Here is a 14,140-nt window from a genome sequence, read left to right as displayed (position 1 = left end):
ATCTGTACCAAGCGTTCTCAAAGGCTAAGACAGCTGCCCAAGGAACTGGTGTAAAAAAATTTTTTTTGACTTAGTAGTTGCACTTTGAAAAATCACCTGTTTTAAGGGAAGTCGTGAAGTCAAGCTATAGGGGTATAGTTTTGATCAGAAGTAATAATGATTTATAGTAGTGGCCAATAATTTTGACTGATTTTTCTAATTGAGAGTTGTGTGTATGTAATTTTGAAAATATACATGTTGTTAGATTTATTTAATATAGCAATGTATTTTTCACCCTTCTATAGAAAGTTTATTTTTCAAGTCAGGGTATGTCTGATGTTCATTAGTTCTCCATTATGTTAATTTGTATTGCTTGAAAACAAAGTATATAATATAATAGCTTCATTTTTAAGACACTTTAACATTTTTTTTTCATTAAAACATTTTTATATAATAGGATCATTATGTTGCATTTACGCTGTTTATTAATTTTTGCCATCATTTTTTCCTTTTGATCCATATGACAGGTTCTTACCATGGTAGTTTTCCTAGAATATCAGGTGTGTGGCACTTTCCCTAGCATCTGCAAGAGTTTATGGCAGAGAAGGAGCACAGTCTAACAGAGTTGATATACCTGGTTAAATAGGCAGAAGGTGAGGAAGAGACAGAGATCCTTTCTGGTTACTCTGCTGAAAGAAAAAATAGAATAGCAGATTGCTGTGAAGTCTGTTGACATCACTATACATATTGATAGCTGGGTGGTAACAGTGGCTTCATGTGTTCCCTGATCTGAAGAGCTTTTTTCAATTATTTAATGTTGGACGTTGCAACTGACCAAGTTATAAGTGAGGTAGAGGCAAGCAGTTATTCTGGTTATAAAAAGTTTGTGCATAATTTGATGTTTTTCAGTCATTAAATGTTGAAGATCTCTAATTTAAAAGATAGCATCTTGCTACAGATCATCAATCACAAATATAGTCGTCTTTAGTTGATGGGTATTTGCAGAAGCTGATGTAAATCATCAGTGGTATTTCAGAGATGATGAATAAATGCAGATAACTCTGTGTGTTCCTAATGGTAAAAGTATTCATTTTTAGGACTTGACACCCAGTTAGAGATAATAGCTAAGCAGTCAGATACAGTAATTTTATAAGAAAAATCTAATACCTTTATGAAGACAAAGGTTAAGCTGAAATTGTAGGTTGGCTGGAGAAGTCTGAGGTACCATCAGATTTTGATTAAAACAATGAAATAAAACTTGCATACTTATCCATTTTGTGCTGTTCATTGTGAATAGTGGCCAGATATAAATGTAATTTGTTATGTGGTGGGAGGGAAACATTTCTTTAGTTACCTTTTTATCATATGGTTAAGAAGATCTGTTGTTGGAATTGTTATTTTTTTAATGAGTTTGCAACTCTTGCTTTTTTGAGAAGAATGAGAAAAACAGTTATGTTATGAAGAAGAAATAACTTTGTTTTGTTTTGGATGTGGTCTGTGGCATTGCTGGAAGACTTTCAGGAAATCTTGGAGATACTTTGAGATCTTCCCTTACTCTCTTCACCATGATTGTGGTGTCTGGCTGATCTGAGCTACCCATTTGTTGTTTGGGATTTCTGTGAGTCTCTGCTGTGCCATGAGACTCATTTAGTACTACCTGGACTTTCGTTGCTTGTTTATTCTGTTTGCTCGTACCAAACTTGTGTTTTCAAGATTTAAAATACAGGTTGCAGTAAAGTTGTGTGTTTGCTGCTTTCAAGGTTTTGAACATACTGTTGTATAGATTACATTGTAAATGAAGACTACTGCAAGTCAGATTTAAAATACTACAAATTGATATTGGGGATAGTCAGAAACTGATGAAAGGATGATTCAAGATTAGGATAATTATGTAACTTTTTATTTTTCTTTTATGTTAACCGAGAGGATGTAACGAGAATGCATGAACTTCTGTTAGTTTTCTCTGCAAGTTTAGTTAATGTACTGTGCACTTTAAAATTCCCACAGTGGGGTATAGGTGTTGTGTGCAGCCTCTTTTTAAAAAGAAAGTCAGTCTAGTAAGTGTTGTCTGACTTCAGTTTTGAACAGTTAACTTGAGTGTTTATAGAGAACATATTTTTTCCATCTATGTGGAAAGGAAGATGCAAAAGATGATAATTACGGCTGAGACAATATTTTAATCAGTGTGGTGAAGATAACTTAATTGCTGAATATTGTGAATGTTACCAAGGGAGAGTAAATTTGGCAGCTTGTTATCTTTGGCATTTTCAAATGGTATTTTTGGGATATATTTTGAAGACTTGGGTTAAGGTGATACTGTATTACTCATTATCTTTGTTCTTGTTCATTTTCCCTTTATTCCCCTCACTCCACACTTTTCCTTTCTTTCTCCTTGCTTTTTATCACTGTCTTCATTATTCCACTTTCTACTTCTTTCAGTAACCTCTGAGGGATATCATGTACTTACTTTTCCACAAGAGGGTGATAAAACTCACTCATACATGTAAAAACAAGCATTCCATGTGGAGTGGATAGTGGAGGTCATTGAAATTCTTAATACAATAAAATTAGCTGTATTGATAAAGGAAAAGAATATTTTGTTCATCTTCTTAAAATTCATCAATCTGTTACAGTGGTTGTTTGTGTGCACATTTGGAGACAAGACAAGACCTGTCAGGACAGAGATCCACCCTGTGAAGAGCATGCCAGCTCCCTCCTGCCTCTGTTGCAGTAATCAGACCTCACTGCAAGGGAGAGTCTTCCCTTTCTTCTATTCATGCAATAATTTTCCTTGCACTTTCTCCTCCCTGTACTTCCTTGAGTTTTTCTGTTTATTATTAGAAGAGACAGAGGCACCCTCCTACCCAACCCTGATGCTGAGAAACTGCAATGGCTGAAATTTCTATTCATCTTTTTAAAAATGCAAAAAAGGTGGAAAAGGTGAGAGGGAAAGATGGAGAAAATACCTACCACTCTCATTTGTTTCTAGTAGAAGGTCTTAGCAAAAATCTATTTCTACTTTTGACAAAAACTAGACCTTAACAGGCATTTGAGACAAGATGAAAATCTATTCCAGTTTCCCTTCTTAGGACTAGAGAGGCCCCGCTTGTTATGGATGCAATGAAGAGAGGTGGTTATCAGCTCTTCTGAGAAGAGTAGCACGAGAAGTGTGTGTTTTAAATGATGGAGATTGTGGCTAAGCTTCTGAGATAGGGGTTTGGATCTTGGAAAAGCTACTTAGTTGTCTCAGAATATGCTGCATGGCAAAGCTACAGTAGTAGACCTAGTAGAGAATGTGTCAATGTTGCTGTTAGCCTATGCTTTGGATACCATAAACTTAGTGTCCACTGTTTTAAACCGGTTCAGAATATCCTCAGGGCTGCCAGATTAAATCTCATTAACCACAAGTAATAAAGAACTGCAGTGAAGTTCCTTAATATTAGAAATGGGATCTATATTTTGGGCTGGACATAAGCTAAGCAGCAAAAAAACTCCTGGAAAAATTTGAGACACTTGATTATGATTAGTCAAAAGGAGACCTGGCAAGGAAGGAGAAAGCAACAAAAAATGCCTGTGGTTATGTTTACCCCATCCTCCCATTAGCGTATCACAGAGTGAACTTTCAGGTCACAGAGTAATTTCTCACTGTTCCTCAATTTCAGGAAGAAAAAAAAAGGTGCCCCAAATAATAAGCAAAAGAGATGCAGAGTCTGTCGGTCTGTCTCTCTTTTAAGAAGACACCCACAAGCTAGTGATCTCTTTGAATATCTCAATATTTGTCTGTTCTTAGGAATAGGAATTTCCAAAGGCTGGAGAAATGTGTCAGACTTACCAGGACAAGTCTGTTCCTCTTCCTCTTTTTCCTGTGTCCTGTTCTCCCTACCCCACCAAGTGCCTAATGAGCACAGTCCAGTTCAAGAAACAGTATTTGGAGCACCTTGCTTCTTGGGCGAGAAGTTTAAGCGTTGGTTCGAGTGTCTCCAAATCTCAATCTCTCAGCTAGGACAGATCCTTCCAGTTAAAACACTTGTTTGAGGGGCATATCCCCCTTCCTCAAGCAACCCCTCTACAAAAATAAACAAACAAACCAAACAAACCAAAGAACCCCAAATCATTCTTACAGTGTCTGCATATGGTTTTGAGTTGGTTCTAGAAGAGTGTAAGGGGATTAGACTGGGGGAATTAGAGAGAGTGTGATTCTAATCTACATTAAGCGATGTAGAAGTATTTTTCTTAAAGTTTCAGGATATTCCCCTAAGTAAGGAATGCTGAGAATATCTGGAAACAGAGGTAACTAAGTGTCTAGAAACAGGCTTTAAAGTGTCTGCCAGGATATCTCTGAATCAGCTGCCTCTTCTCTTTCCTGCTTGGTGTAAGGAACAGCCATTTCTGTTGCAGAAACTTTCCTAATCAAGGATGCTGTGGAGAGGAGGACTGACGTGCCCTTTAGAATAAATTCAGAGGTGACCTCATTTGACTTGAGTGTGTTGTTGGTGTCCCCTTGTTTTGCACACTTGATCCTAGCATGAACAGGCATCTAACCACAGCAAAAACTCATTTGAGAGCCAGCATCTTCAAAGTTATTTCACTTGTGGTGAAATGTGCCAAAACTCCATGGTCAATAAAAAGCAAACTGTTGGGAAGTGAACATATTTTCATGTTTATTTGTTTTTGGATAAATATTACTCTTATGGATTAAAAAACCCTGATATTTCGAATAAAATTAATGGCAAAGCTTTATGGCAATAAGCAATATAGATTAATAAAATACAGCCTTTTTTTTCATTACAGTTGTGCTTTTCAGATAAAGCATTCAATACTTAATAATATTATTGCCCACGTGTTTTTGAATGTCTCGAGCAATGGGACCTATCTCGCTTCCAGAGCAGCAGCAGGGAGTTGAATAGGGTGCCCACCTGCGCGTGCTGTGTTTTGGGAGAGGAGTCAAATGGGGGAAAGGGAGGTAGTTCAGCCTCCCCCCCCCCATTCCTAGATTCAGTGGCTAGGTAGATGGTGCCTTCCCCCTCTTTTGAACTTGTGCCACGTTTGTGGTTAATGCTGTTTTTCTGCATTGTTATTTACCAGGTTTCTCGTGCCTATTGAATATCTATGTTTGGGATTATTTTTCCCAGATGTATGAGTCGGTGTTTTTCCAAACTGAATTTCACTTTATTTCCTGGCTACGTAAGGAATTTGCTTAGGTTCCTCTATTATTTCTGACTTTACTGCTACTGAAAGTTCCCTATTTAACATCATCAGAGATGTTATCTATATGCCTTATATATCATCAAGGAACATATTAATGCCTGGACTAAATTGATTTTTATATCCCACTGGCATTGCTTTCCAATTGGATACTTTGACATTTTTATCCTTTTATTTTCAGGCTTCTAGGCAGTATTCACTTTCTCTGCCTCTCCTATCCAAAAAAATTGAATCAGTTTTAGAATGTAGGACTTTAGGGGAAAACAGAAGTGTGGTTTTGTTTCTCATGTTGGAACAGCGCAAACTGTGTAGATCCAGTCAGAACTGAAATTGAAGCTGTATTATAATCATTGCCTGTATGCTTTTGCATTGATTTCAATGTGCTATCTTCATACTTCAATTTGTACAATAGTAGTTCTTAAATGATAAATTAGTAAGTAAATATTTTCCTAGTGGAATGTGCTTTCTATTTTTGTATATCGTCTTGAGAACAGAATGTGATTCCTTTCTGTAGGGTCAGCTATTTGAAACACTTGCCTGTGTTTTTTCTAACTGTATAATCTATAATCCTCAATATGTCTTTAATCCACTTTATCTCTTACAGAACTACATCTTTGGAATAGGGAGGACTGTAGTATGATAGATAGAATTTAAGGGTATAAAGTTTGGAAAAATTAAGTTGATTTCTGAAGTCAATATTGATAGACTTTGACAAATACCAAATAGAAGAAATTACTAGTTAAAAAAATTAAATACTCACATTTCTTCTGGAATGAACAAACCAAATAAGTTTTCTAGTATTGAGTATCTAGAAATGTGCTAAAATTAAAGATAGGATTTACAACCTGGCTTATCTTAAAACATCTCTGATAGAGTTGAGGGAAAGGAATTGATTTATTTTATTTTGATTCTTTATGGTCATTATCTGAAGTAGAATTAAACTTAAAAACATTTACCTTTTTGTGCATGGTTAAGGCAGAAAGCAGGCTGCATGTTTCTTAGCATTGGCTGCTTGTGATTGAGTGGGTGCATTAGCTTGAAACTAATTTAGCCGTGGATTCAAATGTGTGTGTTTAGACGTCCGTCTTTAGGAGAGCGAGTGCATTCTGGTATTGGTTAGTCGAGTTTCGTGACTGTTTGGTGTGTTGGTTTTGTCAATGATTGCACAGAGAGCTTCTGCTCTGGTTGCTTCATTAGAATAATGGAGGAGAACAGCCTTTGAAAAAATTGTCTGTAGCCTACATACGCTAATGGACAAAATGTGACCCCCTTAGACAACATTATTAGTGCTATTAGAGGGGTATATTTTGAGTAACTTGATAAACTAAGCATTTTTCAAGTATGAGAAGAAGGGAAGGTCAGTGATAAACAACCAGCTATCAAAAAGTCAGAAGCGGTTTTATTTAAAGGCAAGCAAACTGCATTTGAAACCACTACTTCTGTGTGTGGATTTCAGGTATGGTACTTTTTAAGGTGAGGATTGATTTCCAGAAGCATTAGATAGAAATTTATTTATTTTACTTATTCAAGAGCTGCTGTTGCTTTCGTATGTTTTGGTAATTGACAGCAGTTGAAAACTGTTACATAGAGTAAGTAGTCAGAAGTCAGATTTCCATGTTTGTCTGGTACTAGAGTATTAGGTACCATTTGTCAGGGCACACTGGATTTCTCATTTTGCCTAGTGACAAATAATCTGATGTTGAAAGGTCTTTGGGTTTTTGGGGCAATGGTGGGGGAACAGTGATGATACTAAGCTACAAACATACAGAGCAGAGATCTTTGTTAATGAAGGCAAACTACATAGCAGCCAGGGCTTGAAACCTGACCAGTGCTTCTCCAGTTCTTTTGCTGTGTAGTTGGTGATAAACACAAACTTTCCTGGTTTCATATTATAGAAAAAGGGTGAAGATCAGAAAACCTGGCACAGCAGTCCTGATGTGTGGTGTTCTTACAAATGTCTGGGAACACACATAACATTCAAAAACCCACATTCTTATAATACTAAATAGGAGAAAAAAGTTACTGTGGAATTGCAAGACTGCACGTGTATAAAACTTCTCAGAATTGAGATGTAATTTGCAGGGGAGCTTATTTACAGGACTGGAGATTTCCTTTATTAAAAAAAAAAAGATATTATGTAAAGCAGCATGGTCCTTCTCTGCTCCTTGTCCTTAAAAATGATTCAATCTAATCCTTTCCCTGGAAGTGATGGAAACTGCCTAACAGGGCAGGACGTGAATCTGAACAGCTAAACATCTTCTGTTGTGTCTTTATATGCCATTGCTACTGCACCCATGTGGCTGCTGGGGGCGGGGGGAGAGGGGGGCTGTAGCGCTGACTTCCAGTGCCAGTAGTACTGTATTTGAATTTTTCCAGTGAGGAAATAGGTGGGAATTTGCATTTTTCCTTTTAGAGGACTAGAAGTTGTCTACCAGGGCGTTAGCTTCACTGCTTAAATTTATGTTGTGCTTTCTGTCTTGCCATACTATTCTCAGTAAAAGAGCAGTTGCATGGAGACAAAGAGACTGCTGAATTAAGTCTCGATAGAAGAGTCTGCTAGGCTTCAGTTGTGGGAGGATACTAAATGTAGCTAAGAGGTTGGCAGATGCTACCTGGACCAAAACGGCTTGAAAATATTAAGCAGCTGTTTAAGTTTCCCTAAAAACCTTTTGATGACTGGTAGAATTGCTGGGAAAATTACAGCAGAGTGTTTTGGTTTAAAAATGTACTTATTGTCTGGATGTAACTTACTGTTTGTGTTGAATAATAATAATAAAAAAAAGTAGAACTCAGCTTCAAGTATTTTGCTAGAGGAAAGGAAAAAAAAAAAACCCCAAATCAAGCCCTTCTTCCTTTTCCCACCTGTCTTACAATTTTTTTGGTAAATTGTGTCAGCTTATGCAACATTTTGGCTTTGATTTTAGAAAGAAGTAATTCTGAAAAGCAGTGTAGTGTTGTCTTCTAAGTTTGCAGAAAGCTCCCTGTTTCTGTCGATACTGATATCCCTTCTAAGCTGTGAAAATTGTAAGTGTAAAAATTTACCTAAAGGGTTTGTTTTGTACTCCTACCTTAGAGAACACGATACAGAGCAGAAAAGCGAGGTGATGGGACTGTTCATTAGGGCCTGGGCCTGAATTTCTCCTATGAACATGCAGAGCTCTGGGTAAGGCCCACGGAAGGGAACGCTCCTCGTTGGCACCTTCCTCATCCCTGGAGTGGCCCTACAGTTTCACAGTCCTGGGAGCTGGACCCTAATTTCTCCCCTTGTTGCTGTTGAATAGGGTTATTGTATAGCATGCCTAAACATAGCGAAAAGGCCGAAGGAAGCCATTGCTCAGGACCGCAGTAGTTAATTTAAGCAGAAAACGTGAACTTCTAATTAATTTTGAAGTGCAGTTCCCTTTATGGCCTGTTTCATGGGTAGAGTTGATTACAGGATCTCTGTGCTGGGTTATTAAATAGTTAAAATTAATTGAGATATTTATGCTTCAGAAGGCCAGATTTGCACACACGTGGGTATAAGCATTTCCAGTAGAAGACAGTTGATACTTCACCTCTTTTGCCTTTTTTCCAGGTTATTAATGTTTTGTACCTTTGGAATATGCTTAATTTTGAGTGCCTAAAGCTTCTGGTAGGTGCTTTAGAAACTGGGGGGAAAAAGTTCTTTTCAGCGTGTCCTGTCCATGCTTCACATACAGCCACCAAATAACATTCAAATGACCAAGAATCTCTTGGTTGAATCTATATGAAAAGTGTAATTTTCCATGGCCTAGTTATTCCAGAAATGATCATTTTGTTGTAGACAAATTTAACTAAACCTAGGAGATTTCTGCAAAATTACCTGGATTAAAAAAAAGAAAAAAAAACTTCTGCCCTCCAAGAGTGAAGCAAAAGAAGAAGCAAGAGCTTTATCACAGCATCCGTGTTGGTCTAGTTGGCTAAAAGCTCTGCTTCTAATTGAAAGTGTAAGATTTTATAATAATACTCTTTTTTTATTTGCTTACTATTTTGTCATATGCTATTTCAGCTAGATTTTTCTATACACAATTTTATAAATTTTGGAATTTTCTTTTGAAATTTCAAAAAGTTTGTTTCCAAAAGAGTGGATCGGGAAAGAAAAAACACTCTTGCCCATTTTAAATATTCACTTTAAAACTGTTTAGGGTCACCTTGCAAATTGTCAGAGGTGTTTCTTGTGACCTGGATAGCCTTTTGCTTTGTCCCTGAATATCTGCCTGGATTTGGGAGAATTCTGAGCCTGTGGAAAATTATCTTACATGTAACAGCTAGATGGGGTTATCATAATTTAAAATGATCAAGTGTTAAGTATCTGTTGTTAACCAGAGTGTGCGTGTGTCATCCTTGCAGAGCAAATAAGCATGATTTGCTTCCTCTGAGTTGCGGCAGAGGGGATAGTGTTTCTTCTATAGGTGGCACCGGTGAGATCCATATGGGGATACGCTGTGGAGTTTGGGAGTTTGCGTGCTTGAACAGGCTGTAGGAGAACGAGAGAGATGCAGGCCCATGAAATGATTGGAGAACTGGAGAAAATGCCTTATAATGCAATGCATAAAAGACTTGGTGTTGAATTTTTATCAGAACACTTGAGAAGGGACTGTGATCATAGTGTTTTATGGGGAGAAAATACTGGTTAAGTACAAGAACTAATGCTTTTGGCTAAAGCTAGAAGTTAGGCATGCGTTTTTAACAAGGAGAACAGCTAGATATGGGCAGAAGTTGCTTGAAGGAGTGTTAGATCCTCTGTGTTCCTCTAAATCAAGAGCTACCACTTTTCTAAAAGTTATGTTTTAGCCAAAACAAGTTACTGGGCTTAATGCAAGGAGGATGGGTTCGCTGTGGACTGTTAGGGCCTGTTTTGCTGAGACCGTTGGACTGGATGGTCTGGTGGTTGGTCCCCTTCAGCTCTCCGTTCTCCAAATCCACGTACAACCCCAGCCTTATTTCTGTTGGGAGCTTTGAAGGTTTGTAGGAAACACGGTAAGATTTGTGAAGAAAAGGGGGGCTTTCATGAGTTAGAATAGTTGGATATTTCCTTGGAGAAACTGAACTCTGCCCTTTCCTCTGCTCTGTGTATCTTGGGTGATACTCTGCTAACTGTCGAAAACCACTTGCTCTTTTTGCTGCTCAGCCTGAGTCGCTGGGCCCTGATTTACAGAATGGGTGATCACTCAAAATGCAAATGACGCTGGTGGGAACTAGCCCTGAATACTATGTAGTGGCAAATAAACATTCAGAAAAATCAGGATGCCTCAAATCGGACATTGAAACTTAATGGATGCTTTTATCTGAATCTTTTTGTTTTTCAGTGTTCTTTTAAATTAATATCTTGTGAGTAATACAGCATAAAAATGTCAGTCTTCAAAAATGTTATTCGTGTTTGATTTGAGATAAACAGGAAAAAAAAGTCATTATGCAAACTCTTTTGAGATTCACTGCTTTTATTACAGCTAAGTAACTAGAAGATTCATCTAACGTTATTTTAATAGAAACAAATATGATAGAATTCTTTTTCCTTTTAAAAATGAGAGAATAACTGCTGTAAACGTTTTTCAAAAGTCTTGGTTAAAGGTAATGATGGAGCATAGTGAAACTCAGGTGTGAGCCAAAATGCTACTGGTCTTTTTGGCAACACTGTTGGTTCTTTGGTTCATTTTTAGTGTGAAGTCCTTTCCTTCCCAATCAGAATTTTTTTAAGTAGCAAAACTTTTAAATTCATTATTCTGTTTTTAATTCATTATTTTAATTCATTATTTCATTATGCAAAATTCATTTTTCCTTCCTAAGAATAGTGTGCTCTTTTGATTGTTTTTACTGAAATCCATAATTCAGTTTGTTGCTTCATCAAATCCAGTTATTTTCATTAGCGCATTTTATCAAGTCTCACCCTGCCTTATTAAAGTAGGCGTGTTGCTATAGATATAAAATAATTTGAAACTGGGATCCTGCCTAAGCTGTTCTTCATTCTCTCACTTCTGCAACTTCTCTGCACTTTTGCAACTACCTTTGCATACCCTTTCTCCCATTTTTCTTTACTGCTAATGACAACACTGAAACCACGTGCGTATGTGACCCTCATTTTCAATTGAAAACAGTTCAGCAGCCATTGCCTGGTACGTTTATGTTCCCTTCTTTGGGTCAAAATCTTGGGGAGTGTTGAACTTTTTTTTCCACAACTGTGAAGTGATACTTTATAGAGCCAAAAAGTAAACCTGTGTGGACAGATCATCAGTACTGTTCGATATCATGCTTTTTCCACTAATTCTGTGGTGTAACATGTAGTTATTTATTGTGAAGTGTTACATGCCTTTACATTAATTTTTGCCCTTCTTGAACATTTGCCTGCCCATTTCCAAACAACTATCCAAAAACTAGTCAAGCAGCTGGTAGAAGATGAAAGAGAATGGCTACTCTCACCGTAATGCTTATTTTTGATTTATTCTTTTTGCAAATTTGGGAATAAGAAACTCAATGTGCTGATGAATCCTAAATGTTTGGAGGCTTAAAAAATATTTAAATGCAAGCAGTGAATTGCCGAAATAAAAGCTGTTCGGCATGTCTTGTTGAACGGTGACAGTGCTCTTGTTCTCTGAAACTAGAGTTGTGATTCAAGCCTGCCCCTTTAAAAGAAGGGTTTCCTCCAAAGTTATTTCAAGGTAGAGTTTGAAAAAGGAAGTAATTTGTAAAATGTTGAAATACAGTTCGCTGCCAAAGCAAAGGCAAAACACCCAAAATAGTTGCTCTTATTTTGAAAGTGTGTCGAAGTGTAGGAGCTTTGTGCGTACTTGCTATTGGCTGCACAAAACCCTCATTTCTGTAGCTAATGTTAGCTAGGAGCATTAATAATACAACTCATGCCTTGTCATATTTTGCTGCTTAATCATCTCGTTTGGCACGCCTCCGTTTGTGTCCTGGGTGGACATAATTCAGGGATGGAAGCTCACCCAGGCGCTGCTATTACACTGCAGCAATCAAATAGGCCGGGATTAGGCAGATAATGAAAGGACTCTGGCCAGCGCGTGTTTACGTACGAAAACTTGAGTGAAGTAGGAGACGGCAAGCAGGCAACGTGCCGGGCAGCAGCCTCCGCGGGACGATGGCAGCGTGTCTTACGTCACGGCCTGCTTGAAGAGCCGGGGTGGGTAAGCAGAAACCGAGAGCGCCGGCACGTTCGGTGACCCGTCAGCAGGGCTGCTTTAAACTGCCGTCGCGGAAAGCTAGTCTCTGTACAAGTCTTTAGTAAAGCGGTCTGTCTTCTATGTGCTGTTGCCGCTTTGAAAACGCGGTCTTCCAGGGACGTTGCTGACCTTTTATTGGAAAAATGTGATTTATAAGGGAACAGCTTCCTGGAATTGGACATAAATTAAAAGATAAAGGGGGGCTATAGCATGAATCTGAATGACAATAAAATAGAAAAAAAAGTCATTTTTTGTGTTTTTTTCCTTAATTTGCCTTTAGTAAATATGATTGCAATTTTAAAATCTAAACTTGAACGCTTTCTTAAATGCTAGCCCTGAATGAAGCTTGTCATTCAGAATATTGCTGTCTTTTTTTTTAGGTGACGTTTTTTGTTTTGGAGTCAAAAGCAATCGCTTGACTTGATTTTGAAGTTAGTCATAGTTGAGGGACATTTAGTAACAGGTGTAATGATGCGAGAATAAAAGAAGTTTCTAAAAATATGAAAGGAGGAAATAAATTTTGTTTACTAAATGCAGCTCTTCCTTCTCTCTGTTTCATCTTTAAGTAGAATAGGTTCTTACAAGATATGGATGACTTTTTTGTAAGGTAGTTTTCATGGCCTTGTCAATGTGTGAATAACAAATAATAAATGGGTGGGGAGGAAGTTGATTCTAATAGGACTTAAAAGCATGAATGTTTTGATCTCAACGATTGGCTATGTGAAAAGAATGATTTGCTGTGCTGTTTGTGTTTAGTGTTAATCACCGGTCAGTTATGAATATAATTCACTAGGTAGAGTGGTGTTTGACTATTAAACATACCTTCCGTCAGCACTCATGTTAGAAGGAGGTATGTTCTTTCCAGTGATATGTTAATGGAAGGGAGCAATATTAATCCTGTGGGCATTATTATGAAGGTAAGGTTGTTGAAGAGATCTGAAAAAATAAGATTTAAAAAATTTTTAACAGTGCTTTCTTACATATTTAAAAAATGGATTTCCTGAGAGATTATTTAAGTGAGTACTTGTGAAATTTCATGCATAATCAAAAGGTAACTTCTTTGTTGCACAGTTTGCTTTCTCTATACTGCTTAGATTTTAGATTTTCCTAAATTTTGAGTATGATATGTTTTGGTTTATAACTGAGATTCTTCCTTAGCAGCAGTAAACTTTTGTTGACAGGTGTCATTTAAAAATACTCTCTCAATACTTCGTGTAGCAAAGCATTGGACTCTGAGGAAAGTTGATCCTTTTTTTCCTGTATTATACTCTTATTGCTTTCTATTTGCATATATACAATGAGCTTTGTAATACAGTGAGTGGGAATTAAATCAACTTACGACCTGATCCTATATTCAGCATTCTCCTGGCCTTGAGAGCCTGGAGATCTGTAGAAGTGTAGGTTCAGTGTCTGTGTTGTAGCAGGTTTTCCTAAGTTGTGGAATTAAGGTCTGGTTTTGTGTTATTCAGAATCAAATATCGTTTGATTTTGTTAGCACCTCTGCCTGATTCAGGATTGCTGAATGGCTTCTAAATTTTAAAGGCAGGCATGTAAAGGGAGGTGTGTGTTAATGTCTGTGTTACTCTGGCCAGCGTGTTACATGGTAATATTAAAAGACAAGGGCTGAGCTCAGTATATTCAGCGATGTTAAGAGGGACTGTACTGTAACATTGAAGAAGTTTGAATTTAATTGTTTATATAGCGGATTTTGATATCACATGGATATATTTGTATTTTAATTCAAAAGCAGTATATTTTTT

General features: G+C 37.3%; 1 protein-coding gene across 5 annotated transcripts in view; it reads left to right on the top strand.

Annotated features, from left to right (window-relative positions):
* Nucleotides 1-14,140, top strand: part of PPP2R5E (protein phosphatase 2 regulatory subunit B'epsilon) — a 77,032-nt gene that overhangs the window by 10,809 nt on the left and 52,083 nt on the right. Inside the window, exon 1 of one of the 5 annotated variants that reach the window (XM_026113915.2) lies at nt 12,081-12,340. The exons of the other annotated variants lie outside the window; for them this stretch is intronic. The gene's annotated coding sequence lies outside the window, so the exon portion shown is untranslated. Of the gene's footprint in view, nt 1-12,080; nt 12,341-14,140 lie in introns of those variants that run through there. 5 annotated transcript variants of the gene reach the window in all.

Source organism: Dromaius novaehollandiae, chromosome 5 (genome assembly GCF_036370855.1).
Source record: "Dromaius novaehollandiae isolate bDroNov1 chromosome 5, bDroNov1.hap1, whole genome shotgun sequence".
In the NCBI taxonomy this organism is placed as follows: Eukaryota; Metazoa; Chordata; class Aves; order Casuariiformes; family Dromaiidae; genus Dromaius; species Dromaius novaehollandiae.
The sequence above is the reverse complement of the archived record's forward strand: the minus strand, read 5'-3'. Positions and strand labels throughout refer to the sequence as shown.